We start from the raw sequence: 27,435 nt of genomic DNA, 5'->3' as shown, positions 1-27,435 counted from the left end.
CAGCACTTTTTAAAGCAGCATTCCATCTACAGCATAAAAATGCAATTTTAGATCTTATTGCACTGACACCCATTCTCAAAGAATAAAATGTACTTAAAACTAAATGATGGAGGTGCCTTTTCAATGATGTAGAAGTTTTATTTTCAGGTCCTCTATAATTTTTTTTATGGTCTGCTCACTTCATCCTTCAATAGCTGCAAATAACCTTGTGCAATATATATGGTAAACTAGTCCATTGAATTCTATACAAATAAATAATTAAAACTTATCCATTCTTCAAGCTCTTATGTAGCACGGACTGAAAGATTAAGAGTTGCAGGATCAAGAGTCCTGGACAGGAAATAAGGGATTAAGGGTCTTTCCTGTCTCCTTCTCTTTCTTTTCCCTTCCTTTTTTATTTTTTTGAGACGTAGTCTTGCTCTGTCTCCAGGCTGGAGTGCAGAGGCGTGATCTCGGCTCACTGCGACCTCTGCCTCCGGGATTCGAGTGATTCTCCTGCCTCAGTCTCCTGAGTAGCTGGGACTACAGGCGCGCACCACCATGCCCAGCTAAATTTTTGTATTTTTCATAGAGATGGGGTATCACCATGTTGGCTAGGATGGTCTCGATCTCTTGACCTCGTGATCCGCCCACCTCAGCCTCCCAAAGTGCTGGGATTACAGGTGTGAGCCACCGTGCCCAGCCTCCTCCTTTTCTTTATCTCTTTCTGTATAACTCTTTGTTTCCTCTCTTTGTACTTTCGTAGAAACCAGTGTTATTTATTTATTTTTATTGTATATATTTGAGTTATGCAACGTGATGTTTCGGTATACATATGCATAGTGAAATTGAAATGATTACAACATTCAAGAAAATTAACAATCCATTTATTCATGTAATTGCTTTTTTCTCTTTTCTTTCTTTTTTGTGTGGTAAAAACCCTTGAAACCTACTCTCTTAACAAATTTCCAGCACACAGTACAATATTGTTAACTATAGTCCTCACACTGTGTATTAATTAGATCTCTGGATTTATCCATCCTACATATGAGAGGACTTCAAAACGTTCCTGAATAAAGGGAATTAAAAGATAAAAATAAAAACACAAACTTTATTTCTCATCATGAGCTCCATCAAGTTCAATTCACTTTTGGAAGCAATGATACCAGCCATTTGGCCCATCAATAAGGAACTGAGGGTCCTGGCAATTTAACCCTGTAATTGCAGTCTTTTTTACATTATTAACTGAAGAAAAATGAGTGCCTTGTAATGAACTTCCACCTTCTTACTTATTTAAGTTTAAATATTACTTTCCATGAGAAGCATTCTTGAATTACCACCCCCCCCCCCTTCCTCTGGATGACCATTGCTATGTGCCTTTATAGTATGCTGTGTTTCCCATTAGATTTCTCAGTACTCGTTATAATTACTTATTTAAACATCCTTCTCAGGGACTGTATGCTCCATGAAGTAGAGATAAAGTCTATCTTGCTCATCATTGCTTCTGCAGAGCCTAATACACTCCCAAGTAAACATTTATTGCATAAATGGATTGTTGTAATTATTCAAATGTGAGACATGATGTTTTCCTTCAAGAAGTTTAAGGTAATCAAACCTTGATAAATCACTACGACATTAGGAAATATATAACAGGTGACTAGTAATAATAAAGGTAATTATAATAGGGTGATAACATTTGTATAGTGCTTATTCTATTCCAGGTGCTGTATTAACCCCTTATTATGTAAGCTCACTTCATTTGTACAACAGCTCCTTAATGCTCCTAATGTGATCATAGTATTATTTTCATCCTCATGTAACACGAAGAGGGGCTGTGTGACTTGCCCATAGCCACTCACCTGGTACATGAGGTTTCACATTCAAACTGCAAGTTGTTTGCATTTGGAGTTCATGTTCTTAACCTCTAGATTATACTGACGCCTTCAGTAAATGATCACTATACATTTATTGCAGGAAGGAGGTGATGAAGAGAGAAAGAAAGGATGGAAGGAAGGAAGGAGGAAGTGGACAATGAGGTAAATAAAAATGGATGGGTTAAATTTGGGCATATGGAGTAAGAGACTGTTTATTGCTGTGAAGAAATTGACATGCACAAGGGGGAAAGAGGTAAGGGATCCTTAGTAATGGTGAATGAACAATTATCTCATTGCAGCCCAGAGCCCTCACCTGAGTTCCAAACATTTAAGTCAAACTGCCAACTTCATTCTCCATTTGGGTGATTTCTCAACATGTACAAAACCAAGTCCTGATTTTTCCGTGACCCCAAATCTGTTCTATCTGAAGCCTCCCTATCTCAGTTACTGGTAAGTTCATTCTTCCAGTTATTCAGAAAATTAACTTGGGAATCGTCTTTAACACTTCCCCTTCTCTCATAACCCATATCCTATTTAACAGGAAAACATTCTTGGCTTTTCCATCAATATATACCTTTAGTCCTACCACTTCTGACTCCCCAGTGATACCTCCCTGATCTGAATAGAGGGTCGAGTTTTCAAGGTCCCCTTTCAATATATAGCTAGAAGCAATGCATATAAAACCTCAATCAGAACATTTCACTCATCTGTTCAACATTTTGCAGTGATGCAAATCAGTGTTCTTATGTAACTTAGAAGATGCTACGTGATTTAGGTTCTGTTATTTCAGTGACTTCATGTGCCACCATCCTGGCCCTCTCTTATCCTGCTGCAGTCACACTGGCCTCCTTACCATTCGTCAAGCACATTAGGCACTTTAGGGTCTTTAGCTCTGTTTCTCCCTTAGCTTGATCAAACACTGGTGTCATGTCCCACAAGCCTGGGTTCAGCTCTTACTTCAAGGAGGCCCAGCTCACCTATCCAAGTTAATGCTTCCTTTCCCAAAACTCCTTATCACTGTCACCCAGTTATGCTGCTGCCTTTTTTCTTACAACTTCTCACCTTGTAATATGCAATATTCTTCCTTTTTCACTATGTCTGTCAGTTATTTTCTGTTCCCTATGGCAGAAGTGAAAAGCCCATAGGACAAATGTCCTTGACCAGGAAACAGGGCCAGCTCCATCGACATATGCTAGGGCACTGGCATAGGGCCCTGAGCTTATAAGGGCCCTACATACATTTGAAGCTTAACACTCTGTGGTTTATGTCTTGGAATCCTTAGTACATTTATGTGTTTTGTCAGTGAAGTCTGTCAGGACAGTGTAACATGAGCTGGGAGGGGCCTCTATGCCTTATTTCATACTCTGTCCTGACTTTTGCTACCTCTCTGGGATAATTTTTTGGCTGCATACTTCAAAATTCCTGGCTTCCTGGGTCCTGCCTGACCTTTCTTTTTTTTTTTTTTTTTTTTTAGAGACAGGGTCTGTCTGTCTTTGTCACTCGCACTTCACGCTGGAGTGCAGTGGTGCGATCATAGCTCACTGCAACATCAAACTCCTAGATTCAAGCGACCTGATCCTTCCACCTCAGCCTCCGGAGTAGCTGAGACTACAAGTAAGCATCATCATGTCTAGATAATTTTTTAAAAATTTTCTGTAAAGATAAGGTCTTGTTACACTGCCCAGGCTGGTCTCAAACTCCTGGCCTCTAGGAATATTCCTGTTTCAGTCTCCCGGTGTGCTGGGAATGCTTCATCTTTCTTTCCCCTTGAAGTTGTGGTGACACTGAGTCTATATTTCACCAATGCCCTCCATCCCTACAGGGACCTGGGTAGCAGGAGAATGTGGATGCAAGTTCAGAGAAGTCTCAAGGTGGTAATGCAGCAGTGTCTCTTGCCTTGGGTTGGCAATTGACATATGTTCTTTAGGTGGCTAAGTGGGGATTTCTTACCCATCCCCAATGTAGGTGCTGAGCAGTAATGTTCCTGCACAGGCATTTAAAGTCCATGGTCTGGCTGTCTGTGGGAAATTAGCTCAGTGGGTTCCTGAAAGAGGAAGATTCTGGCCAAAGTCCTGCAATTTTGTTTTTCACTGAGCCCCACAAATTATATAGCAGGTCCTACTCTGACAGTAACGGATGGATTTTAATTGCCTAGATTTTAATTGCCTAGATATGAACCTTTCATCCAGTAGGTATTCAATAAATATTATTGAATGAATGTAAACCAGAGTCACACCACACTCCACTCCTTCCTCACTTCAGATCTGTCAAACCATGGACGAGGGACAGTTTTGATGTAGACATGCAATTTTAGTTTTAAGCTGGATTGTATTGACTTTTAATGACTCTTAAGTGACAAGATAGTTATGGAATCTGCTGAAAGTATTATTAGAATATGTATTTCCCATTAGGAAGGAGAGACTTCCACAGCATAGTTGGGAACAGCTATTGGAGAAAAATAAGACGGTTTCATGCCTGTACCTCCACTATTGAGCTGATGAGCTCACTAAAGAAGATGGTCGTCATGGTAGATGTGCTATGCCTGGGGAGAAGCAAAACTAGAGCCAAATAACTGGGAATCAGAAGCTGAGAAAAAGCTGAGGGAATGAGACTATAGCCAAACTGAAAAACAAGTTAGAAAGACAATGCAAGAAGTCAAGAGAAGAAAGCTGTGGAGAGAGATGTCAGAGGGAAGGACATGGCCGCTTGAATGCTCCTGAGTGTAGGCCAGGGCCTGTCTGACAGTCTACACACGCTCTGACGCTTCAAAAACAAAGACTGTAAGGCACCTATTTTGGAGTCAGGATAGGGCACTAATTTTTATCTAAAATTGGAAGAACTAGTGATGTTCTACTTTTCTTCAATAGGCTTTTTCAATGCTCAGGGACTAAGTATATTGGGATATAAAAATTATGGTGGAGAGGCAAATTATCCTGGCATCGTGGGTAAAAACATGTTTTATACTTGGGACCTATAATATGGTACCAAATCTGTCCTCAAAGATGACTGCCTTCCATCCATGGTAGGGGTAGGAGAGGGGATGCCAGTAAGAAAAAAGCAGTCAAGCAGCAGCCCCTGGGTTGGTGGGCATAGATCCCTGCATCCCAAGCTGCACATCCTATGAATCTAGTCTGTTGTGTTTTGGTTAATATAACATCTAGTATTAAGTCGTGCTTACTTTTGGGTTCTCTCCAAAGAACCTCTTTAAGGATCCTGATATCATCTTTATTGGTTGTCCCATCTTAAAAGGAATTAAGAATTATGATGAGCACTTCTGGTTGATGGCCCAGTCCCTAGAATGCCTACTGAGGGCCCCATTATTGCTGTCATATTTCCATTAGCAGTTCTCAGATTGGCTGTTACTCTGAGAATCAGATGTTACTCAGAGTTTTGCAGCATCCTATTCTCCTGGTCACGAGAGAGACCTCTAGACTAGCCCATGTCTCCAGGCTACTGAAGTGAAATAAATTTTTGATCAGACTATGGAAGAAGCAACAGAAGACAGAGCTAAAATCAAAATAATTTTGATATAATCATTTCAGCTGAAGACATCATAGAAACATCATATACAGTAAAGATAAAAATACGGCAGCTGATATATAGAAAAGACTGGAATATTTAGCCATAGCATAGATATCAAAAACTTAGTATACAGTAAAGATAAAAATACGGCAGCTGATATATAGAAAAGACTGGAATATTTAGCCATAGCATAGATATCAAAAACTTAGTAGGACCAAGGAACTGAACCTATTTTCATTCTAAGAATACTATTGGGTTGATATGTAAATAAGTCAGAAACACCATGAACCCATCCTATCCCCAGTGCCAAGTATCAATGAGCCCTGAGTGCCATGAAGTTTAAGCCTGAAACAATTATATCTTAAACATTAAAATGATTTATGTGCACTCTTTGAATCCTCCAATTAAAGGCCCCATTTATACCCAAACTATTATTATTTAAAAATATCAAGAGCTTCTAAACTACATTATAGTTTGTATTTATAGTTTGTATTCACATTATTAAAAAATTACCATTTTTTTCTCCTCTCATGGCAAAATTTTTACTTAACTATTTACACAATAAAGAATGTCATTTAAAATAGTCAGTGAAGGAATTAAACCACAACGAGAAAGATCAATATAATGAAACAATAAAAACGAAAATATGTGCCAAAACTATTATTAAAATGAACAGATAGTTACAGTCCTGACATTAAAACCATTTAATTTATAATCAACTCAGAAAAATTTTTAGTGACAAACATCTTAGAAGAAAATTAAATGGCATTTCAAGCATACCAAGTCAATCTCAATGCAAATTTCAAAAGGACTTTTGTGGCTTTTGACAGGCTGTTTCTAAAACAAACTTAGGGAGAAAATGCATACGAATAAACAAAAGTTAAAGAACAATAAATATATCTGATCCCTATCAGATGCCAAAAGGTATTATTATCTAAAATAATTATTTCTGAAAAGCACTAGTATAGCAGTAGATCAATGCAGAAATGGGACTGACAGTCCAATAGCAGACTCACTCATGAGCACATTTTTTTAAATGTATTATTGAATTCACATAATATAAACACAAGTAGGAAAACAAAAATAATTGGCAAAAATAAAAGCTGTGAGATGCCTTTTATATTGATAAAAATAGTTAATAAGTTTATAGGTAATATTTGAATTTCCTGAGGAATAAAAAGTGAATTAAAACAAAAATGGAATATAATTTTGGATGGAATATAATTTTGGTCTAACATGTCAACAACTTGAGACTACTAAATAAAATATGTATGTCAATTTCTTTGACATTTATTAAGTGAAATATATCAATTTCATATGTAAGGGGAAGTATTTTGGTACAACTTTTCTGGCAATTAATTTGGCAATATATAGCAAGGGATATCATTTTAATACACTGTCCTTTGATCCTCTAATTCTGCTTCTTAAAAGTATTCTAGATAATGATCATAAATAAAGATTTAAAATTGTGTACAAAATGTCCTTTTTTATAAACAACAGAATATAGACTAACCAGTTGAATCTTGGATTGCCTAGAATATAGGGAATTTAGCCATCTCATGTTGGATATGATCGTATGTAAACTGATACAGTTTGAAGATAAATTAGGACCAAAGTGTATGAAAGTCTTTAATGTTGCACAGACTCTGTAGCTGGCAATTCCACTTCTAGAAATTTACCCTGAAAATATAATTGCAATTTTTTTATGATTAATGAGTCATGGTTCCAAATTTTACTTTATGTAGAGATCAGCAAACTTTTGCTTTAAGGTGCCAGATAGAAAACAGTTTAGGCCACACAATGTCTGTGGCAAATGTGGTAGCACAAAAACAGCTACAGATAATGAGAAACAAATGGGTGTTGCCGTGTTCCAATACCAACAGTATTTTATTTACAAAAGCAGCCTGTGATGAACTGGTCTGTGCTCTGTTTAATTACAATGTAACCTATATAAATTACAATGTAACCTATATAAAAATGAAATTTATTTTTCTGTAGAAAATAATAGTCTTCCTCATAAGCCTCCACTTACTATATTCATTGTTTTAACATTTAGCTTAGTATAATAATTTTTAAATTATTTCAGGTAATGATTAGTATTTAGGCAAAAAATGTTCAGTCTTTATTATGCCTATTTCTTACTCCTGCTCTGCTCTAAGATGCATTTGGGAACGTGGTTTACATGACCTCTTGCCTATATGGTGAAAGAGTCCTCAGACCAAGATGCCCTCAGATCCACTTTGGGCTTGGATGCAGAGTCATCTATTGGGATATGTTTGGACTAATCTCATCTTTTGCTACATTAAAACAAAGTCGAAACTTTCACAGTTCTCTGGGTGCATTGGGCTCAGCTGAGTGGTTCCAGCCTCACATCTTTCGGGATTGCAGCTATAGTGCTAGAATCATCTTGACTTGACGAAGCTTAATGTCCAAGATCTCTCAGTCACATGGCTGATAACGGATGCTGTCCATGGATAAAAACTTGCTTTAAGTTGTCAAATGGAGAGCCCACTCATGACCTCTCCATGTTTTGGGTTTCTCATAACATGGGGACTGGTATTCTCAGACACCTGCGTAGAAGCTTGAAGACTTCTAATGACTTAACCTCGAGAAATCCCGGAACATTACTTTTACCAAATTCCACTGGTAAAGTGAATTCCAAAGGGAAGCCCAGATTCAAGCAGAGTAGAGGCACAGCCTCTATCTCTTGACAGAAGAATGCCTTGTGTTAAAGGAAAAAGAGATAAAGATGGTGGCCACTTTGGAAACAAGCTACCACATTATTAATTGTCATTCTGCTGGCATTGATATCTTCAGTTTTATAAAATATAAATAAATTCCTCTGATTTCTAATGAAGCTTAATGATCTCTCCCCCACTTACTCAACTGATGCTAAGTTCTAGTTCAAATTCTAGATCTTTCTGACTCTGTGTCATCTCCATCAGGCAACCTACCAAATCAGTCTTCCAGCTTTGTTGTAGGATCACCTTGCCCCTGCCATGCAGGATCCAGGCCACAGAAGAATTCAGGAAAGCTAAGAAAAGCAAACTAGAATTCTCTCTAACTGCACAATGTCATCCATTAATTATGCAGGGCTCCTAAATGTCTGTAAAGAACCAGATGAAGAAGAGCTGACTCCTGAACTCAAAATGTTCTTTTGTTTGTTTTCAATCATGACACATTTTGACCTATTTGGGTTAAAGTCTAAAAAAATAACTGTTGAGACACCCATCTGACTACTTCTCTTTCCATTGCCTTCCTTTCTTCTCTTTCCACAGTCATCCAACACAAGTGTAAGTTTATCTTCTCTACTTCACATTCTTCTTCCCCTTCCTGAATCCAGCCTTGTGGTTAAGCCTTTGCGAGGGTAAATATCATCTCTGAACTAAACGAAAAAAATATATTGCTGGCTAAGCTTATTACATATTACACCAAAATAATTTCAAGCAGTTTCTTTCTATAGTAAACATTGTTTTTAAACCAATTTTCTTGCTAAAAACATCTTTATTCTCCTCTTCTGGGTCTATATACTGCTTGACTCAGATTCTGAGGTGGAAGGCTGAGACTGGATTAAGGAGATGAATTTTTAAAATAACTGGAAGTAAGAAAATATCTGAAAACTGAAGAAAGATTAAATAAATTGTGGTACAACCACTTGGTGAAATATTTAAAGATTTTTAAGTGTTTGCTTATAAAGAAGAAAAAAGATGGAGATGTTAATTATTCAATGTTGAGTCTAATAGTCTACATTTGCAATGGAATGACATATCCCTTTTTTTAATGATATCTACTCTGTTTCCATTTGTGCCTTCTTCATTTATTCATATTTCTAACTAACTCTGTAGTCTTAATTAGGAATGATTCTTAATACTCGGTTTTTGTTCTTTTCCAGTGTCTCTCTCAGTAATCTTACTTGCTTCCATGACACTGACATTGCTTCTTCTATGAAGAAGTTTTTAAGACTCAATCTGTACTCTGGTTGCTCTTGCGTGCTTCAAACTTTGTAACTATGTGCCTGCAATTCCTTTTGAAAATCCCATCATCTCCCAGACCAACTTGTGCCAAACCAAAGCTATCATCTTTCCATCATGACTGACACCTCTTTGTTCTTTTCCTATTTCTCTCTATAATAATCTATTTCCCCATTTCCCAGGATGCATGGTCTGTAATAGTTTTTGACTCATCTTCTCTTGCTCTTATCTTCAATCTCCGTATCTGTATCACAGACACTGTTTGTTGCCTACCCAGAGCCACTTCCCTGCCTTATTCTTGACAATAGAAATTTGCTTCTTGACAATAAAAATTTGTGGTTTTATTTTTTTCATTATCGGAGGCCAGTGTGTCAGTCTCGAGGTCTAAATCTTGATAATTATAACATAGTAACAGTAATTTTACTTTTCTTGCCCATGATTGATTAGGGTTGAACATGCTGTATAATTTGGCCACTGAGTTCTGAAGGATCTCTGCTGAGGAGTCTTCTAGGAAAATTTTCTTCATTCTTAAAAAGTGACATAAGGAAGGGACTTTTTTTTTTTTGGGTGAAGGGGATGTACTATATATGTGTGTGTGTATATATATATATACATTTATATACATATGCTTTATAGGTATATGTGTATATATATTTATATGTATCACACACACACACAAACATACATATATAGCACTTCCCCTCCACCAAAAAAGGAATGTCTCTTTGTGTGTGTGGGTGTGTATGCACATACATATATATACATGTGTGTGTGTATGTATTTTGGAAATGGGGGTCTCTCTTTGTTGTCCAGGTTGGAGTGCAATGGCATGATCAAGTTCACTGCAGTCTTGAATTCCTGGAATCTAGCAGTCCTCTTGCTTCATTCTTCCAAGGAGTTGGGATGCTAGGCACCATCACACCCCACATACTTTAGTGTAAGGATGTGATGCTTGTAGCCACCACACCCATCTTGAGACTATAAGAGGATAAGCCTGAAGACAAGAGTGAACTTGCTGAGCATCATAAGGAGAAAAATAAAAATAACCAGGGCTCTGGATCAGCTGCTGAATTAACCTAAGCCATGGACTTCTATACCTTTTTGATCTGGGTTTTTAAATTAATTGAGTAGAAAGACCTTTAACTGCTATGTAGACAATTTCAATGCTGTGGGAAGACAATTACTAGTCATAAAAATTTAGTTCAAGCCTTGGCTTGGCCACTTAAAAGTTGTGTGATACCATAACAATATTAACTTTAAATGTAAATGGACTAAATGCTCCAATTAAAAGACACAGACTGGCAAATTGGATAAAGAGTCAAGACCCATCAGTGTGCTGTATTCAGGAAACCCATCTCACATGCAGAGACACATATAGGCTCAAAATAAAAGGATGGAGGAAGATCTACCAAGCAAATGGAAAGCAAAAGAAGGCAGGGGTTGCAATCCTAGTCTCTGATAAAACAGACTTTAAACCAACAAAGATCAAAAGAGACAAAGAAGGCCATTACATAATGGTAAAGGGATCAATTCAACAAGAAAAGCTAACTATCCTAAATATATATGCACCCAATACAGGAGCACCACGATTCATAAAGCAAGTCCTGAGTGACCTACAAAGAGACTTAGACTCCCACACATTAATAATGGGAGACTTTAACACCCCACTGTCAACATTAGACAGATCAACGAGACAGTCAACAAGGATACCAAGGAATTGAACTCAGCTCTGCACCAAGTGGACCTAATAGACATCTATAGAACTCTCCATCCCAAGTCAACAGAATATACATTTTTTTCAGCACCACACCACACCTATTCCAAAACTGACCACATACTTGGAAGTAAAGCTCTCCTCAGCAAATGTAAAAGAACAGAAATTATAACAAACTATCTCTCAGACCACAGTGCAATCAAACTAGAACTCAGGTTTAAGAATCTCACTCAAAACTGCTCAACTACATGGAAACTGAACAACCTGCTCCTGAATGACTACTGGGTACATAACGAAATGAAGGCAGAAATAAAGATGTTCTTTGAAACCAACGAGAACAAAGACACAACATACCAGAATCTCTGGGACGCATTCAAAGCAGTGTGTAGAGGGAAATTTATAGCACTAAATGCCCACAAGAGAAAGCAGGAAAGATCCAAAACTGACACCCTAACATCACAATTAAAAGAAGTAGAAAAGCAAGAGCAAACACATTCAAAAGCTAGCAGAAGGCAAGATATAACTAAAATCAGAGCAGAACTGAAGGAAATAGAGACACAAAAAACCCTTCAAAAAATTAATGAATCCAGGAGCTGGTTTTTTGAAAGGATCAACAAAATTGATAGACCACTAGCAAGACTAATAAAGAAAAAAAGAGAGAAGAATCAAATAGACGCAATAAAAAATGATAAAGGGGATATCATCACTGATCCCACAGAAATACAAACTACCATCAGAGAGTACTACAAACACCTCTATGCAAATAAACTAGAAAATCTAGAAGAAATGGATAAATTCCTCGACACATACACTCTCCCAAGACTAAACCAGGAAGAAGTTGAATCTCTGAATAGACCAATAACAGGATCTGAAATTGTGGCAATAATCAATAGCTTACCAACCAAAAAGAGTCAAGAGTCCAGGACCAGATGGATTCACAGCCGAATTCTACCAGAGGTACAAGCAGGAACTGGTACCATTCCTTCTGAAACTATTCCAATCAATAGAAAAAGAGGGAATCCTCCCTAACTCATTTTATGAGGCCAGCATCATTCTGATACCAAAGCCAGGCAGAGACACAACAAAAAAGAGAATTTTAGACCAATATCCTTGATGAACATTGATGCAAAAGTCCTCAATAAAATACTGGCAAACCGAATCCAGCAGCACATCAAAAAGCTTATCCACCATGATGAAGTGGGCTTCATCCCTGGGATGCAAGGCTGGTTCAATATACACAAATCAAAAAATGTAATCCAGCATATAAACAGAGCCAAAGACAAAAACCACATGATTATCTCAATAGATGCAGAAAAAGCCTTTGACAAAATTCAACAACCCTTCATGCTAAAAACTCTCAATAAATTAGGTATTGACGGGATGTATTTCAAAATAATAAGAGCTATCTATGACAAACCCACAGCCAATATCATACTGAATGGGCAAAAACTGGAAGCATTCCCTTTGAAAACTGGCACAAGACAGGGATGCCCCTCTCTCACCGCTCCTATTCAACATAGTGTTGGAAGTTCTGGCCAGGGCAATTAGGCAGGAGAAGGAAATAAAGGGTATTCAATTAGGAAAAGAGGAAGTCAAATTGTCCCTGTTTGCAGATGACATGATTGTATATCTAGAAAACCCCATTGTCTCAGCCCCAAATCTCCTTAAGCTGATAAGCAACTTCAGCAAAGTCTCAGGATACGAAATCAATGTACAAAAATCACAAGCATTCTTATACACCAACAACAGACAAACAGAGAGCCAAATCATGAGTGAACTCCCATTCACAATTGCTTCAAAGAGAATAAAATACCTAGGAATCCAACTTACAAGGGATGTGAAGGACCTCTTCAAGGAGAACTACAAACCACTGCTCAAGGAAATAAAAGAGGATACAAACAAATGGAAGAACATTCCATGCTCATGGGTAGGAAGAATCAATATTGTGAAAATGGCCATACTGCCCAAGGTTATTTACAGATTCAATGCCATCCCCATCAAGCTACCAATGCCTTTCTTCACAGAATTGGAAAAAACTACTTTAAAGTTCATATGGAACCAAAAAAGAGCCCGCATCGCCAAGTCAATCCTAAGCCAAAAGAACAAAGCTGGAGGCATCACACTACCTGACTTCAAACTATACTACAAGGCTACAGTAACCAAAACAGCATGGTACTGGTACCAAAAGAGAGATATAGATCAATGGAACAGAACAGAGCCCTCAGAAATAATGCTGCATATCTACAACTATCTGATCTTTGACAAACCTGAGAAAAGCAAGCAATGGGGAAAGGATTCCCTATTTAATAAATGGTGCTGGGAAAACTGGCTAGCCATATGTAGAAAGCTGAAACTGGATCCCTTCCTTACACCTTACACAAAAATCAATTCAAGATGGATTAAAGACTTAAACGTTAGACCTAACACCATAAAAACCCTAGAAGAAAACCTAGGCATTACCATTCAGGACATAGGCATGGGCAAGGACTTCATGTCTAAAACACCAAAAGCAATGGCAACAAAAGACAAAATTGACAAATGGGATCTAACTAAACTAAAGAGCTTCTGCACAGCAAAAGAAACTACCATCAGAGTGAACAGGCAACCTACAAAATGGGAGAAAATTTTCGCAACCTACTCATCTGACAAAGGGCTAATATCCAGAATCTACAATGAACTCCAACAAATTTACAAGAAAAAAACAAACAACCCCATCAAAAAGTGGGCGAAGGACATGAAAAGAAAGACACTTCTCAAAAGAAGAGATTTATGCAGCCAAAAAACACATGAAAAAATGCTCACCATCACTGGCCATCAGAGAAATGCAAATCAAAACCACAATGAGATACCATCTCACACCAGTTAGAATGGCAATCATTAAAAAGTCAGGAAACAACAGGTGCTGGAGAGGATGTAGAGAAATAGGAACACTTTTACACTGTTGGTGGGACTGTAAACTAGTTCAACCATTGCGGAAGTCAGTGTGGCGATTCCTCAGGGATCTAGAACTGGAAATACCATTTGACCCAGCCATCCCATTACTGGGTATATACCCAAAGGACTATAAATCATGCTGCTATAAAGACACATGCACACGTATGTTTCTTGCGGCATTATTCACGATAGCAAAGACTTGGAACCAACCCAAATGTCCAACAATGATAGACCAGATTAAGAAAATGTGGCACATATACACCATGGAATACTATGCAGCCATAAAAAATGATGAGTTCATGTCCTTTGTAGGGACATGGATGAAATTGGAAATCATCATTCTCAGTAAACTATCTCAAGAACAAAAAACCAAACACCGCATATTCTCACTCATAGGTGGGAATTGAACAATGAGATCACGTGGACACAGGAAGGGGAATATCACACTCTGGGGACTGTTGTGGGGTGGGGGGTGGGGGGAGGGATAGCATTGGGAGAGATACCTAATGCTAGATGACGAGTTAGTGGGTGCAGCGCACCAGCATGGCACATGTATACATATGTAACTAACCTGCACAATGTGCACATGTACCCTAAAACTTAAAGTATAAAAAAAAAAGTTGTGTGATACTAGGGAAACTACTTAATTTCTGTAAGTCGCTACATCTATGAATTAGGAACATTACCCAAACATTTAGTTGTTTCAAATAAAGGAGAGAATGCATACAAAATACGTTTGAAAATGTAAAGCACCATATCAATAGAAGATTCATGTTATATTTTTGAGTGTGATGATTGATTGAGCCATGTTTCCATTGCCACTACTCTCTTATAGAAATAAATTCTATCATATTTTGCGGCAGAGATCTAAGTGCTACCTCTACCTGCATTATCAGTAGTCTGTAATTCACACAGGTTAATATTTATCAGAATTTCCATTTTTTAGAAATTTAGTTTTCTAAGAAGATAGGTCTTAACTGTTCTCACTACATACATACGAAAATACAAAATTACAAAGTAACCATGTGAGGTGATGGATATGTTCATTGGCTTGATTGTGGTGAATATTTCACGAGGGATACATATATTGAATCAAGTTGTACAACTTAGAGTACATACTATTTTTACTTGCCAACTATGCCTCAACAAAATTGGAGAAAGAGTAAAGATATGGAAAATTTGAATCAATTACTAGACTTAATTGGTAGATATTGAACTCTGTGTTCTATAAACAAAGCATCAACATGCTTTTTGAATGCTTCTAGAGGATTTAGGAATAATACTATATTCTACTCAAGAAAGAACTCTTAAACTATACACAGTAAATATTTTATACACAACGAAATACTAGTATGTACTAGTGGATATTCCAGTACTAGGAATATGTCAGTAGGAAATGACAAAAACTTGTTTTGCTAAATAATAATTTCATGGAAAGTAATTAAAACAGTTATTGCAATACTATCGATAAGAACTATGAAAAATTTTATTTTAAAATGTTTTACATGAGAACAAAAGTATAACTGGGGAAATTTTGTAGCCTTACATGCTTTTATTTTCCATTAAGATTCTTTTGCTCTTTTTTTATTTCAATAGTTTTTGGGGTATAGCTGCTTTTGATTATCCAGATAAGTTCTTTAGTGTTGATTTCTGAGATTGCAGCACACCTATCACCTGAGCAGTGTACACTGTACCCAATATGTAGTCTTTTATCTGTTACCCCCCTCCCAACCTTTCCCCATGAGTCCCCAAAGTTCATTATAAAAATATGGAAGCTTAAGTAAGATCATAAAAGAACAACATGGTAAATCTTATGAATCTGGAAAAATGAGCTTAAGAAAGGTAGAATTATGATTAATAAAATTAGCGGAAGTAATTGTAGCGTAAGTGATTTACTCAATAAGTAAAATTTTTAAAAGATCCACACAGAGCATCATCAGTGAAATAAGAGGGAAAATATACTGTTTCTAGAATTATAAATAAGATAGATAGATGATAGTTGTCTCTTTAACTATGACATAGATTCTATCTATATCTATAAAGAGATATAAATAGATGGGGGGCACAAAATCAAAAACCCTAGGAGTCCTGCACTTGCTTCTGTTGTAGAAAGTTTCAATAGACTGTAACATTCATCCCAAACACCAAAAGGAAACTGGGAAACTATAATATAGTTTTTGAAAACCGATTAGAGGATTGAGGACACAAAGAAATTGAAATCAACTACATGACAGAAACTGAGGAGCCTTTCATAAAGAGGAAGAGACTGCTGCTGTCATCCTTGGCAATGCAGAAGAAATGCAGAAGAGGAAGAGGTAACCCAATGGAACATCCCTCAGGCTGTCAATTGACCACGTGTGAGCTGACATGGCAAGACTCTGGAAACACCTTTCCAACTCATTCTCGGGTCCCTTCAAAGGGCATCTGGAGAGCAGGCCAGAGTTTGAAGGCAGTTAAAACAAGAGTACTGAGAGGGATTCTCCTTCCCCAGTAACGGGGGTGAGGGACAGATTAAGGAAACTAAGAGGAACTCAACATGAGCCCTCTGGGCTTCCAGGCCAAAGATGGGGCAGAAAGACCTAGAAACATTCCCAACCTGGCATTTCAGGCTTTTGGCTAAAAAAAAACATTAGGACAGATCATGGAAGCTGAGGGACAAACCTGCTGGGTAGATAGGAAGGTGCCTCCTTTGCGGTAGTTATGACACGGGGTTATAGTTAAATAAAATCTTAAAAGCTGTACACTTAAGATTCATACATCTCATTGCACTCAAGTTATTCCTTACTGTAAAACAATACTTGTAGGAAGAGGACTTTGGTATGGGTATTTTATGCAGAATGAAGGGGAAGAGCATGAACACTCCCCAGAAAACATATGCTTCAATATCTTGCAATACAACGTCTTTCCCCAAAGATTTGTATATAAGAATGTTATATTATTTTAATAGACCCAACATTTGAAAAACGCCGGAAAATGAAACAATATGTGATTAGTTGAATAAATTGTGACACGTTTCCTGGTGCCAAACTATACAGTTATTACACTTGATGCTATAGATGTATATTTAGCTATAAAAAATCTATATTGTTGGTTTAAATATTTATTACGAACATACTCCTACCATATGATCCAGCAATCATGTTGTTTAGTATTTACCCAAAACAATTAGAAACTTATGCCCACACAAAATCCTGCACATGGATATTTATAGCAGCTTTAGTCATAATTGCCAAAACTTGGAGGCAACCAAGATGTATGGCAGTAGGTGAATGGATAAACTGCGGTACATCCAGGCAATGGAGGCTTATTCAGCACTAGAAAGAAATTATCAAGCCATTAAAAGAGATGGAGAAAAATTAAATGCTTATTGCTAAGTGGAAGAAGCCAATCCTAAAAGGTGACATACTATATGATTCCAATCATATGAGGGTCTGGAAAAGGCAAAACTACGGAGATAGATAGTACAAAGATCAGTGGTGGCCATGGGATCCGGAGTGGAATGTGAAGGAATGAACGGGCAGAGCACAGAGGATTTTTTTAGCAGGGAAAATACTCTGTATGAGACTGTAATTGTTGATACATATCATTAAACATTTGTTGAAACTCATAGACTGTACAACACCAGAAATGAACCCTAATATAAATTGTGTGCATTGTGTTATGATGCATCAATGTAGGTTCATCAGTTGTAACAAATGTTCCTTCTAATTTAAATTTGTCTTCCTTGTAATTTACATTTTGCTATAAACCTAAAGTAACTCTAAAAATATATTAAATAAAATAAATTATCAATTACAAAGCAATATGTACACTATCTTGAAAAATGCGTGTTACAAGCAGCAACCAACAGAGATGGAAGGATAGAACTTTAAAACCAAATACTGATTATTACCTTTCTTCTGTTTTTCCTACTGTTTGATTTGTTTCTGCAATAAGTTTGTAGTATTTTTGTAATTAAATTCAAGTTATTTACCAATAAGAAAACAAAAAACATTCTGATGATTAAGATAAAGGTCTCAGGGGAAAGAGCTAACATATTAGGATATAAAGTAATTATTAATTCAACATTACTCAATACCATGAATTACTGTTATGCTTTATGTTAACGGCTTAAAGAAAAAAATGATGGTCATACTGACACTAGTGGCTGAAAAGTCACTTGATTAATTTGGGACAAGCAGCTAATTATTTGAGAAAAAACAAAAGCAATCCCTCTACTTTAGATAATTCATCCAAATAAATCAATTTTAAAAAATTAAAATCATACTACAAAATAAGAGCAAATAATTATATAATCTTGAGACGACACAAAGTATTTCTGAGCATCAAACTGAATGTCAATGTGCTAGAGAAAAATATTGATAAATTGGACTATTAATTTAAAAGCATTTTTACAACTAAAACCTCTAAAATTAAATATCTAAGGAAAATATTTGCTATAACAATGGGAGTGTTAACTGTACTCTTACAAAACACTATTAAGATCACTTAATCACAGAAGAGATATAAATTAGAATTAAACATATGAAATTGTTTAACTTTTATAATCAAAAATTCCAATTGAATCTATAATGATTAACATGGAAATTGTTAAACTGTCAAAAATAAAAAAAGATAATCATTTCTGGTGAGAATTTAGAGAAAGTTACCATCTCAGTATCTGATGGGGCAATGCAAATTGGGAAAAATTTTTCTGGAAAGTGATTTAGGACAGCCTATGTCAAAATCCTTAAAAATATGCATATCCTTTGATCCAGTCATTTCACTGCTAAGAACTGATTTTTCCTGGAGGTGTGTTTGCAAAGATAAAAATTCATGAAGCTTTGCTTATCATAGCATTAAAAAAATGAAAACAAACTGTTTACCCAAAAGAGAACTGAGTACCTTCTGATATATCCCTACTAACCAATAATATAAAACTATTAAAAGTTATTTTATTGTAAAAACTTTATTATCTAAAAATATATAGCAAACAAAAAGCTTAGCATAGCTTTTAGCTTAGGATTTAGCAGGCTCTGGAGCCCAAATGCCTAAGTTTTTTTTCCCAATCCTACCTTTTATTATTATGCATTCTTGGGCAAGTTACTTAGCGTTTCTGATTCTCAGTTTGGTTATCTGAAACAGAAATAATGGTAGCAGTCTCATTAAATTGTTTTGAGGGATAAACTAGTTCATAGATATAGAGGAACAGTGTCCCATATGCACTAAGTCCTTACAATATTTGATGTTATCAATAAATATTGTAGATCTAATTTAAAACATTTTTTATCATAACCTTCTTCTATATCAAGGACATAGAGTGGCTTCTAAACGTATAGATATTGAACCTAAATGCTTCCACTAAGCAGAAAACCCACCCTATTGTAAAGAGTAAACAGAAAATTCCTTGTGTATGGACACATTCAGATGCTTCTGGCTCTCCTGTGGCACCTCTCCCAGGCAGTCCTGCTAGACATGGATCCTCCACTCCCTTGTCTTTCTTGGATCTGTGCCCAAAGCTGTTCTTATCACTAGACTACCTATGTCCTTCCTTGCCTTATCTGTTCTACACCTGGCCTTTAACACTCATAAGTCATGCTTTTTGTATAAATATTTCTCTCCCCTCTCCAGCTCATGAGATTTTTTTTTAAGTCCGACATTAAATTCTATGCCATATCCCCTGGTCTTTACAACATATTTTCCTTAGAGATATGACTATCTGATTCCCCTACTCCCCCAAAAAAGTCCCCAAGAGTGGATTTAATGCTGCTTCTCTCAGGAATCCTCTTAGTACTCTACAAAGATATGATAGATACAAAATTAGCCATGCATTTAAATTTAAAGCACACCAATACTTAAATGTACATTCAGACTTATAGCATCTGTGGTCCAATCCGCGGGAGTATTGGCTTTTCTAGAGGCAATCTCAGAAGGCTTCCAGACTGATTTTGATAGAGATGAAGAGCCCAGCCTCACGCAATAGCAGGAATCAAATGGGAAATTTGTAAAATAAGATGCCTTCCTGAGATTTATGTCACACTGTTCCTGTCTCTACAGAATCCACAGATTTCTTCATATATTACAGAACTGTGCTTTCACTCTCTCATAAAAACTAAGGCGGAGAACATTTCAGAAAGAGACATGTGCAGTGTGTATTTGTTCCTAAGTTGTCTGAGAGCTTAGGAAGTCAGAGAATGGTCTCAGTTTAATCAGACCAACTTTTTTCATCACCCTTTCAAATAATTGGATGTATCTGGTGGTTGCGGAGGCCCCAAGAATTTCAAAGTCTAGCAAAACCTGATCAGCTTTACAGAGTTCTTCAGTACCTCTCAGACTAACTACAAATAATTTTCCATTTATCTGAACCTGGTGACAATATCAAATCACATTATGTTCATGTGGAAAGTAATTGAAAGGTAACTCTTTAGCTCTGAATTCAGAAGTTGGTAAAAAGTCTAATATTTTCAAAAGCTGTATCATTTTGAGAAAGTGAAGAAAATCGCATTTTTCTATCTTTCAAAAGAATCTAACAGTATCATTTATTGTATTTGTAAGTTATCTGGGCCGTGCTGCTATGATGTTAAAGGAACAAATTAAGAACACAAGGTTGAGAGATACAATGTGGCAGATTTCAAACAGGACAGCTGAGTACAGTGTTACTTTTTTTTTTTTTTTCCCCAAGGGTTGACATAGTAGGAGAAATACATAGACTGGTAAATGCAACTGGAAAAAGAAGGTCAAGTAAAACAGCATTTCATCTGAACAATGGTTAGGGATCCATTCTTTTACTAATCCATCCATTACTTCATTTTTTTAAGTGTTTTATTAACCAACCTTTGTTTTAGGAACTGAGCAAGCAGCAGGAACAAGGCAGATAAAGTCCCTGAGCTCATAGTGTCCAGCGAATAAAGAAAGAATGTATCCGGTCGTCTCATTCCCCAGGAATTAATAAGGAAGCACCAGATGTCACTAGAATGGGAATGTCTTTGGGGAAAAGGCAAAATTGTTGGCTTCTCTGAGGGCACTTTCATTTTTCTACTTGTGTACTTGTTTTATCTTTCATAGAAAAAATGGGAGCTCCTCAAGAATAGGTTCTGCATTGCAGCAGTCCCCAACCTTTTTGGCACCAGGGAACAATCTCATGGAAGACAAGTTTTCCATGGACTGGCTGGTAGCATGGCAGGGAGGTGGGGGTGGATGGTTTCAGGATGAAACTGTCGCACCTTAGATCCCCAGGCATTAGATTGTCCTAAGGAGCATGCAACCTAGATCCCTCACATGCGCAGTTCACAATACGGTTCATGCTCCTGTGAGATTCTAATGCTGCAGCTGCTCTGACAGGAGGCAGAGCTCAGGCAGGCAGTAATGCTTGCTCACCTCCTGCAGTACGGCCCGGTTCCTAACAGGCCACAAACCAGTACCAATCTGTGGCCCTGGGGTTGGGTACCCCTGCTATATTGGATCCATTTCATTATTATCTTAGCTCCTGGCCCAGATCCCTGCCTTGCAAGCCACAAACACCTGCACCCATTAAAGACATTTGACTATTAATTATATATTTTTTGTATTTCTTAGAGTATATATTCAATAAACATTAATGCAAGATTGTTATTTCATGTCTTTCTCATATTTCTATAATTAATTGGTTCTACTTTTTCACCACTCACATATTTCAGAATTCCTTGACCTCTGGATCTCATACTGACCATTGTGTGACCATTTCCAGAGTCTTCCTTTCAGGCATTGCTCTGCCTTGTCCTGTGTGATTACTTCTTGCTCCTCCTGTACTTCTACAAACTACAACTTAGCTATCTTTGTGTCTTTCTAATTGTTTACTTTTTCTCTGTTGTATTTGATGCTCCCGTTCAACTGCATTCAGTTCAATGCAATTCAATCCAGTTTAATTAATAAATATTTGAACAATTGCTATGTACTGGATACAGTCACCACCTCTATTTGGAATGCTCTAAAATTCAGTCCTCTGCTCTGTGATGGATCTAATCCACAATTGTTTATTGAACATCATCTCCTGGGTGACTTGTCATATCCCCATTCTCAGCACTTCTACAATTAAATTTATCCTTTCACTTTAAAAATAAGGGCCTATCAACTTCTTAGGTGAAGGCGATGAACATTATTTAAGCAAGCAGTGTACAAATCATGTTGTGTTTAAATATTTCTTCAAAAATCTACTTAAGTAAAACAATTTTATTTCACATGTGACTTACACCAACCACAAAGTGCTCTTAACTTGCTTTATCATTGTTATAATCTCTTCCACTGCAAGATGTACAGCATATATGGCTAGATTACAAAGATGAGTCAACTGTAATGACACTCCACTCCTACAGAAGCTCTTGTAGATCCCTCAGTGTGGGGTACAATAGCTTGGGGTGCAATACCTTTACCATCTTTGTCTTATTTACACTACTGCTATACATACGTTCTACATTCCAGAGAAAGTAGAGGTCTTCCTGATTGCTATGTGAGTTCTTGCTTCTGATTTTATCTTTACCTATTCTCCTCCTTCAGTGTGCTTACCACTATCATTCTGGGTATTAAAATTTCCACCTTTCCACCTTTTAGGCCCTACTTTAAATCACATACTATTAAGGATTATATACTATGGTGAAAAATAAATTTTAAAAGGGAAATAAAGAGCATGGTTTTTAGAAACATTGAGACTTGGATTAAATTTTAGATCTACCACTTTTCATGCCATGTGATTACTGAGAAATTGCTTAAAACTGTGATATTGCTCTGTGGGGAACAAATTCCTTATATTCAAAATGAGGGCAATATCTACCTTGAACTTGAGTTAAGAAGGTGATTATATAGCACTACTTGATTGAAATAAATGTGAAGATACACAAGGGATGCTGGGTTTCAACTGTCTTGGAATTTAGGAAATTATTGTTAAAAATTTAGGATGAAATTTAAACATTCACAGCACAGTTGTGATCCTGGGAAAGAATAATTCATCTAGACAGAAAAGAAGTAGACATTTTCACCATGACTTGATACGTTCGTAAACAAGTTGGCAGGTCATAAAACTCTCTATTTTTACCCCCAGAGATCCCTTACTACATGGGAGTAATTTCCGAAGTTTCCAGGGCCATTTCATTCCCGAAAACCTCTTCCTCCTACCCTCTAACATGAACGTCAACTTATACATTTAGTCTGGAACCGAAATTCCAAGTTAAAATCATGGCAAATGGCTAAAATGGCTAGGTGGCGGCCCTTAAATGATTTGTAAAAAGTGATGAATTCTATTGGTTTTAGATTTTGACATGTTACTTCTAGAAAAGGACTTCTAAATACATATTCTTTAGGTTTACTTATGTACACTAATTTTTTTTAAGCATACAAACAAAACCAGATAGTGAGAGCGGTTTCCATCAGGATTACAAGACACTGCAAATTTGCTAAACTGTTATACCTATCCACTGACCCTCCAGACAATGATCTTAGAAGCTGGACAAGATAAAAAGACTGAGTCAAATCCATGCCCCTACTTAACCATGTACCGCCAAATATTAACCACAGATTTACCTCTTTCAATTAAATGACTAAATTTAAAAATAAGTACCTAAGAAAATATTTGACAACATAAAATTATACTGAGATTCTAAAGGATAATCTGGCCTTAAAAATCTTTACTCAAGGAAGCAAAGGAATCTTAGCATCATGTTAGTTTCTCAATAAAACTAAAACATGTACCTGTGTAAACACACATACGCACACACACATACGCTTACATACACATATACACACACACGCACACACACATACATGCACGCACATACACGATAAACAAAATCATATAAGTAGGAGAGCTGAAAGCATCCATATTGCCCAGTTTATCCAAATTCAGTAATTTGACTCTACTATAGGCCTCTACTGGGTTTGAAGTTGTTATAAAGCTTGGATTTTCTCAACTTTATATAAAAAAGAGTGTTCTTGTTGGTATTTGGCAATTTTCTATGTTTTGATCCCTCTGAAAGTTTATCCCAACCACTCTCTCTCTTCCAGAATTCCCTAAAAGTTTCTGCTTTGTACCCTTTCTTACTTTCTATTATTTATATAAAAGTATTATTTCTGCAATTTCAGTTAACTTTTAGTGCAGAGAAAAGTAAAAAAAAAAAAAAAAAAGGGCTCAGTTTACAGTCTTGATCCAACTCCTCTGTTGTATGTTAGTTTTATATGCAAGAAAACAATAAATGTTACTCTTAAAATATAGCAATAATTAAAAATAAATTAAGAAGGTAGTCATGTTAAAAAAAAACAGCTAAGTAGAACAGCTCACTTCTCAGTGATGATCAATATAATGAGGCATTTCTGTGCCATGAAAAAACAACAACTTGTAGAAAATTCCTTTTGAGACTCACATTGTAAATTATTTAATTTTTTACACTTTGTTTTTCTCCTACTCTATGCTACTCTTAAAAAGGAACTGAACTGTGGGTTAAAAAAAAAAAAACATTTCTAATAACATAGTAACTGTGTGTGACTCTCTTCCCTGGGTATGAGGGTCAACCTTTAATTTAAATATGAAGCATTTATTGTGCCACAATTGAAGAGACAGTAAGTAGCAAAATATCAGTTCTCATACAGTATTTTACATCCATTCCAAAGTGAGAAGAACTACAGTGCTAATATTATTTGCAAAACCTTTGCCAAATAAGATTAAAGTGTAAACCATATTAAAGCATTTGATGTGTACTGTAGCTAAATATACCATATCTATAGAAAATGTTGCATCCTCTGCCTCCCAATAATGAAAGCACATAGCAGGTGTTATTGTTCGGTCCCAGATATATAAAGACAACTAGGAATAAGCACACCCTTACCTGACACTTAAGCTTAGCACATTGTCACTACATATTGTAGTTACTTGTGTACATGTATATGCATGTATATGTATATATACATTATACACATGTAAATGTATATATACATTATACACATGTAAATGTATCCTTGCCTTGTTCACCTTTCATTAAAGTAAGCATAATAGGCCAAATAGTGTCTGTCTGTACTAAACTCCATTTCTACCCCTTGTTCTCTGTTCTGTATTGAGGAGGTTGGAAAAATAAAAATGACGTTCTTTGGACTCCTTTTCCAGTCAGATTCTGATTAGTCCCCATCAGCAGAAGCAGCAGAAAAAGGATGGAAAAATTGGGGCTCAAAAAGCATTTGTAGGTAGGGTTGATGCACTAGTTCTATTTTCTCTCTTTTGCTTCTCTAGTCCTAGAAGAAGGGTTTCAGATACTTGCCCCACTTTCTGATCTCTGGATTGTACCATTTCCTAGTGTTTCCTGTAACCCTTTCTAACAATTTTTAGATATATTTCTGTACCAAATTTTCTTCTGTTTGAAATACTTAAAGTGGTTTCTATGTTTTTGACCAGATCCTGGCTGATGGATATAATGAAGGCATGAACTATACTAGTTGAACAAGGAAATGAACTTGAACCAAATTGTGAAGGTCTCTGCAGTGAAATATTAAAGGTACAGATCAAAGCTTTCTCAGCAGAGTCCATTCCACTTGATCTTCTTGAAGCACAACTTAACTGCTTTGTTGTAGCTGTCAGTCCTAGAGACCAAGTGGTAGAGGGGATAGATAGCTTATCTTCACTCTCACCACCTAATTACACCTCCTTCAACTGATTTCTTGGGCACATAACCTCTCAAACATTGCTTTTGTTACGACCCTGATACTGCTTACTTCTATGCCTATAACAGATGTAGCCTTTACGTGGCCTTCTTATCACCAAAAAGCTTGAAGGATATGGACAAGAGTGATACGCCCTTTGAGTTAGTATCTGCTAAAAGCAGGACTGGTTTCAGGTGAGATGTCATATTTGTCATGTGCAGCATTGCCTGCCTGATCCACTTTGTCATACTACTTCTTCTAGTATGTGTCATATTATGTTAGGTCATGCCATCAGAGATAACAATAAGACATGCTATTACTAGAACAGCAACACATTGTTGCCATAGATTCAGAAAGCCCTGGTTCTTATATAGTCACCAGAGACACATGAGCTGGATCTTGTAGCAGAAAGTCCTGCGCCACCGAACAAAATATGCATCTTATTTTTTCCAAAAAAAAAAAAAAAAAGTCAATAGACTTGAAGAAATCATGAGGCTAGTATCCTGGGGAAAACAACCCCATCAGTGTTGAATTCTGAGCTCCAGTGCCTCTTTACATTCAGCTCTTGCCTCACAGCAATGGCAGTCATTTGGGATAAATTGTGCCTTGATGCTGTGGCACCAGACAGATTTGAAGGAGCATCTTTATACCTTTCAAAACGATCTTCCATTTAAATAGATAAGATGGTCTGGGTCTCGCCACTTTGATTCATATTTAGAATCAGAACGGATTTGTCTTTCGGTTGTCTGTGGAAGACACATTTCTCCAAATCAATGTCTGGAATTGCTAAATAAATTTCAAAGAATAGATTATTTTTCTGACCTTATTTGAATGTCTAGACATTTGTGGATTATTGAATCTAAACCGTCTAAAACACCAGGCCCATGTTTTCCCCAACCAAATTTAACTTGTAGATTAAGAACACAATTATGAATTGTAAAGTCAGAGCTTCGGGGCCAGGCTTGTTGGAGGAGAACTGAGAAGTAGAAACAAAATAAATGATCACTTAAAAACCTTCTGACATGATGGAGAAAAAAAAAAAAAAACGGGCCATAGACAATCAGAGAACAATCACTGACCAATTTATTGATGCTGATATTAGGGCAGGAAGAGTACAAAGGAGGGAAAGGGAAAGTCTAAGAAAGTTAATGTAATTGGAATAGGGCTAATTAAACCTATTCACAGATAACACATATTTACATAAAACATGTTTCACATTTAGAGGCTACTCACCAGGTTTTTTTCATTTGAAATTCAAACTATTGTAAGCCTGTTATATTCTATTAGTAATTGCTATTAGATGGTAACTTAAAGAACAATTATATGATGGTCCATAGGAGGAGGCTGTTATCAGCACACCTGGAAATGGTAAAAGGGATTCCTTTCCCATTTGTTCCTTGCAAGGAGCAAATTGCTGTAGGGACAGTCCAGTGGGAGGGGCCTCTTGAAGGGGTGAAAGTCCCAGCCTGTTGAATACCTTCACAGATTATTTCCCATTTTTAACAAGTATCTCCCTTATCATGAGAAAAAAAAAATGTGATTTTCCTTCTAGCCCATATTTAACCATCATATTTGTGCATATGATTGCAGCTCTGCTGAAGGGACTTGGGAGTGAGCTGCCAGGCTACAAGGGATTGAATCGAAAGCCCCCTAATGGTTAAAGTGTCCATTAGCTTCTCTACACTTAGCATCCATCAGAGAGAAGACAGGCTGGGAGCCCCGGGCGAATTTCTAACTAGCCTAATGAGGAGAGAGATTCTGGGAGCAAAAAAAGTTCATTTGCTGAATTTCCAGCAAGAAGTCACTT

The 27,435-nt window shown here is 36.7% G+C and overlaps 1 long non-coding RNA gene across 2 annotated transcripts in view; it reads left to right on the top strand.

Moving 5' to 3' along the window:
• The window catches only part of LOC117979096 (uncharacterized), a 100,604-nt gene that overhangs the window by 59,157 nt on the left and 14,012 nt on the right, over positions 1 to 27,435 (top strand). For both annotated transcript variants that reach the window (XR_004669740.3, XR_008624411.2), the window contains exons 2-5: positions 1,954 to 2,015; positions 2,153 to 2,303; positions 3,328 to 3,467; positions 25,384 to 25,483. This is a non-coding gene — a long non-coding RNA (uncharacterized LOC117979096). The remainder of the gene's footprint in view (positions 1 to 1,953; positions 2,016 to 2,152; positions 2,304 to 3,327; positions 3,468 to 25,383; positions 25,484 to 27,435) is intronic.

The sequence above is a fragment of the Pan paniscus genome, chromosome 12, assembly GCF_029289425.2.
Source record: "Pan paniscus chromosome 12, NHGRI_mPanPan1-v2.0_pri, whole genome shotgun sequence".
Lineage (NCBI taxonomy): Eukaryota > Metazoa > Chordata > Mammalia > Primates > Hominidae > Pan > Pan paniscus.
The sequence above is the reverse complement of the archived record's forward strand: the minus strand, read 5'-3'. Positions and strand labels throughout refer to the sequence as shown.